Genomic DNA, 6000 nt, shown 5'->3' on the forward strand with positions numbered 1-6000 from the left:
TTATAAGTAATAGAAAAAGAGTTATTATTATAAAATTATTATTATAAAAGTTAAATACATCTATTTTTCTTTTCCTTCTAAAAAAAAAGTGATGGGGCATTGCTTTTTTATCATGTTTATGATGAATTTTCCACGTTATATGAATCACTACTATTTATGATGTTTTTTTTTTATAGAGCGAGTAGGATTTTTCTTTATTGAAATCTTGTTGGCATTCACGTGCTTTCCCACATTACATTATTTCTTATACCTCTATTCGATTTGTTTCATATATCATTATATTTTTTTTATAATTTATATATTTTTTATTTCTGTAATTTTTATCTATTTGTTATTTTGGAGTGTTTAAAAGTGGTTAGGTATGCCTTTAATACAACTTGCGAATGATGGATTTTCTATTTATTTTTTACTGCGTCTTAATTTATATTTTTTGCGTGTGTTTAAATAAAAAAAATGAATAACGGATCAGAGTGTAGAGATGATTAATGATTAAATAATTAGTTCAATCATTGTAAAATAAAAAAATCAAAATATTTTTATTTCAAAAAAATCTTGAAATTTGTAAAGTATAAAAAATTGATAAACATAAATTAATAATAATAACATATGCGTTCATTTTATAAATATAACAACAAAATTAAATATTTAAATTAACTTAAATTTTATTCAAACAATTTTTAATCAAAATTTCACCCAGTTCAATTGATTTTTATTAATTTATTTTTTCTCGATTTTATAGTATCGATCGAATCAACTCAATTAATCAATTTAATCCAATTTTAATAAACAAAACATAGCATTTAAATCATAGATTAATATACTATTTTTCTTGATAAATAAATTGAATTTAAAATTATTATAAATATTCTTTTCAATGGTCCAAGCTAATAATTATATTTTTATTACATTTTATCAGTCGATTAAAAGGGTAACTACTCTATTTTCTTCATGCCAAAGTCAAATTTAAAATATATAAAATAAAAGTGGTATTAACTCAATTCCATTAAAAGGGTAATTACTGTGGTTTTGCTTTATATTTTGGTGTGCTGCTCTTTACCTTAGCAACCTCCTTTTCCATTAATAAATTTCATTAAAAAATTTACAAAGCTAGTTGTGTAGTTAATTAGGCTCTGGCTAAGTGGATTTACTTGAATTAAAAGTAAATTAGGTATAAGGACTAAATTGCATATAGTGTGAAAGTTGAATTATAGATTAAAGAAAAGCTAAAAGGACTAAAGAAACAATTATGCCATTGTTTCTTTATGAGGTGGATTTTTTTTGTGAAATCATTATAAAACGTTAATATATATTATAATATTTACTTAAGTATTAAGTATATATATTATATGATATTATATTATAATAAAACAAAATAATATTATAATAATGTATAATAAAACAAATAAATGAAAGAAAAAGAAATAGAAAGTGAAACGAAACAGAAGGGAAAAAGAAAGAGAAAAAAAAAAAGAAAGAAAAGCTAAGGGTTTCAATTGTTCAAAGCTTAATTGGTTAGTCAATTTAGTCCCATTTTTCTTTTTCTTTTTATGTTTTTGGAATTCCGGTATTAAATACTACCCAACCCATGTCAAAATTTTAGAAATTATTGAGTTTTTAAATATTGTTAATGTTGAATAATTTTAGTATTAGAGATTAAATTGATAGATTTTTAAGTTAGAAGTGAAAAAGGATTGAATTGTAGAATAAATTGTAAATTTTGAGTAATAAAGACTAAATTATGAAAAATTTGAAATTTAGGGATTTAAGTGAAATTAGAGAGTTAAATTTAGTTTAAAGTGGAAATTGAATGAAAATGTAGAATTGATTGTGAAGAAATAAAATTAGTCTCGGTTTAGGGACTAAATTGGAATTTAGAGAAATGTTGAGTAAAAATTGAAATATGCAATATTAAATTGAATTGTATTGTATTGATGAATTTTAATTGTTTTAATTATGTAGCTAACGTCATATCGGAATCCTCGATTAAAAAGGGGAAAGATAAGTCGATGTGGAATAGTTCAGAATTTCTAGTTTGTATTTCTATAATCCGAATTTAGTTGTTAATTGTTATAATTCAATTTAATGTATATGGTAAGTGTTGAGGTGAAAATTATTGTGTTTTGCAATTGAAATGGATTGATTTAGTATGTGATGAATTTATTGAATTTATATTGATTGAATTGGTATATATATATTGAATATATTGATTATTTGAATTGAAATGAATATTGGTTGTATTTGAAAACTGAATTGGAAACCTATTAACTGTATCGGGCTGAGTCGGATATAGATGGCATGCCATAGGATTGGAAGAGTTCAGGGATTTCTTCGACTTTGAGTCAATGAGGCACTGGGTGTCAATTTACTACTTTGGATTAATTCAATGAGGCACTGGGTGCCAATTTACTTTGGTTTAGCCGATGAGACACTGGGTGTCAAATTATTACTTCAAATTATCCGATGAGGCACTGGGTGCCAAATTGGTGTGTTTTGGTTGGATCCGTGTATCCGTCCGAGTTTGAGTCGTGTTAATAGGGGTAAATGAATAATAAAGTTTTATAGTTGATATTGAAATGGTATGATGTGACAAATGGAGGTGAAATAGTGAATTAAAAATAGAATGTGAAATATATTGCAAATATATGGAATATATGAGTTATATACTCATGAAATGACTATGGAATGAATTTTTCAATTGTATAATGAAACGTGAAATAAATTGTGAAAAGCTATTTATATAGCAAGTATGGGAATTGAGATATTTGTGAAACAAATGAAATATGATATGGTTGTTGTAATAATTAATTATTAATATGTGTTTATGTTTAAATTGTATATTTGTAATTTCTTATTTTTAAATATTCGGATTATAGAAATACCACTAAGTTTATACTCAATGTACGATTTTGTTTTTCGTTCGTAGGTTAGGTACTTAACTTTTAATCGTCGATTTGGCATCCAACAACGATCCCGAACTCAAATGTGGTGATATTTATCCTTTGTGTCGACACGTACCTAGGGTGTATAAATAATAGTTATTTTGTGGTTTGATTGTAAATGAGGTTATAAGTTTAATTTTGGTTGGTTTTATACATATAAATATGTGTTTGTTTTTGAAGCCATATTATTACATGATAAATTGAACTAAATCTAAATAGGTGCATGTGAATTTAATTCTATGTTTAAGTGCTCATGAACTAGGCAAATTGATTTGGATTTGGTATGTTTATATTTTGGATTAAAATGATGCTTTGATGACTTGTTTCGATGATATGAAATGTTTGAAATTTCTGTCTGTTTGATCTGTAAACTCCGGTAATGCTCTGTAACCCGGTTTCAGCGAGGGATACGGGTTGGGGGTGTTACACTTAAGCTTGACATACAAATAGTAAATACAGATTCACTCATTAAGTTTCCTATCATTTTTCAACATGCCCAGACAAGCAATTCAACAGACTATCAAAAAGATCAAGACTTTGGGTGTTCAATTCAACAAAACCAGAACATAAATTACTAGTAAAGGAAAAATCTTGATCATCAAAGTTGAACTTCTCATTTTCAGCCAAAACATAAATTTTAAGGCGGATAAACAAAATGGGGTTTTGATTTACATGAAAAACAAGATTAAAGGAGAGGTAGAAAGGGTAAACTAATCGAAAGCCTTGTAGGATAAAAATTCATATCCAAGATTTCAGAGACTTTATTTATTAAAAAAATATCAGAGATGATGGTGAAGGGAAGAAAACTAACAACAGGGACTAAAATGGTGAAGGAAAAAGCAACAAAAAGAGGCATTTTTCTAGGTAAGAAAAAAATGACAGAGAGGAAAATGAAAGGAACAATGGAAGGGAGAAATGTTTACCTGAAGGACGCTAGATGAAGGGGAGGAGTGCCAGAGTCGAATGAAGCAAGGAATGGCTGCCGTTTGAGAGTTTTTGAGGTGAGAATTTGGTGAGGGTAAGATAAGGTTCTTCAAGCATCGAATGAGTAAATGGTGGAAAGGGGAGAGAATAGAAATCAACAAATTCCCCTGCATAAGCCCAAAATGGAATACACCTATAATAGTGTATTCCGTTGAACCAAATAGTTGTTTGTGTGGGCTTGCAGAATAGACTCGTAATAGGCTTGTAATGGTATAGCCATTACTTTGAACCAAACATCCCCTTAAAGATTGGGAAGGTGAAGGGGAAATAAAGATTACGGATCGGCAAAGGGGAATGAATAATGGACTGGATTTGGGAATAGGGGTAAAAAAATTCGGGTAAAAAAATTCAGATTTATTTTTTGAGTCTATATTTTTATCTGAATCCTCTCATATTGGTCCGGATCCATAGACAGATCTAAGTACAATATACACATTAAGTACTGAAATTTTGTCTTTCATTTCCTACATCCATTTCCCAAATTTTAGTTAATTTTTTTGTGTATGGATAAAGAGAAGAAATAAGCCAAAACAAAAACAAAAGGAGCAATAAAACAAAGTTCCTAATATGTCTCTAGTAAGAGCCTCCACTGCACCCTTCGGTGGTTTGTCAAACCGCACAAAACAAAGATTTTCATAAAGCAGAATATTAGCCATAAGGTCTGCTAAACCATTTGCTTCACGTGGTACATGCGAAAACTTCATCGTCCATTCTATCTTACAATTTTTTTTCTCTTGCGCTCGATAGTTAATTTAAATAAATTAAGAGATAAATGATAAAAGTTTTATATTATCATCAATTGAATTAAATTAATGAAGTGATAATATTAAAAGATTATTTTATCTTTAATTAATTAAATTAATAAGACATAAATAATAAATAAAAGAATTTAAATTCTTATAGAATATCCAAACGAAAAAGTTAAATCCTATAAAAGCTCTCTTTTATTCAAGTGACTAACACTATAAAAAGGGGTTGCCCCAAGCCATTCTATAGATGCAAAAGCTTAAAAAGTCCAAGGAACTCTATAGAAATATCTGAAGAACATCATAAACATTCTGAAGAAATGCTACATTATGATCCCATTCAACTGAGGAGAGAAAACTAAAATCATTCTTAAAGAAACCACCTTTCAATCCATTTCAACCGAAGATAAGAGGCCTAAGTCCATTTCAAGAGCAAGCCAATACGACACTTGAAACAACCCACATCTATCTAAGATCAAGTATTGACGACCCTTGGACCGTAGCCAAATTGAAAAGAAGAATCAAATGAATTTTCTTTATAGAAAATATTCATATGTCGTAACATTCTTTTCAAAGTTATCAATAAATTTGACTCCAAATTTTTAAGTCAATTTCCCATTTGAAATTCATGTAAAAAAATAGCACATATTCAATTTTTTTTAATCACACAAAAATTCAACAATATTATGACACCTTACCCATCCTAACATACGATATGCATGGAAGATGTTACCGAAAAACATATAAATAAACTAGTCAATTGGCCACTAGTTCAAACTATTGTCTAAACATGTGTTTAGACATGAGTTTGAATAGACAACTAAACAAAAATGAAAATAAAGAGAGTAAAAAGAGATTTTGCACACAGTCATTTGTTAACATAGTTCAAAAACAATTCTACTCCATGGAGCTCGCTTAGTGAATTGTTTCATTCCACAACTGATCAAACTACCTATTGGCTAAAGCCTAATCTACCCTTACACAAAGAAGTAATTGCGGCCCCAATAGGTATTCTCACTTGTTACAACCACTCACCTAAACCCTCACTTACAAAGGTTCAATCTCTCACAAAGAATGCCTACTAACAAAGTGTAAAAGTACAAGGGAAAATAACAAAGATAACTTAATCAAATCAGCACAACAATCCCTTAATCAATGCATATTCCATGTGTATTCACTGTCTATTTATAAGCTTAATATGGCAACCTACTCAATCAACATAGTCCAAGATAAACTATTTTTCTTTAATATAATAATCAAGATATTGTTGGATTTGGTGCCCTAAGTGTAGTATTTTCGTCAATGTACACTTATAATTTTTCAAACAAATT

This window comes from Gossypium hirsutum, chromosome D13 (assembly GCF_007990345.1).
Source record: "Gossypium hirsutum isolate 1008001.06 chromosome D13, Gossypium_hirsutum_v2.1, whole genome shotgun sequence".
Lineage (NCBI taxonomy): Eukaryota > Viridiplantae > Streptophyta > Magnoliopsida > Malvales > Malvaceae > Gossypium > Gossypium hirsutum.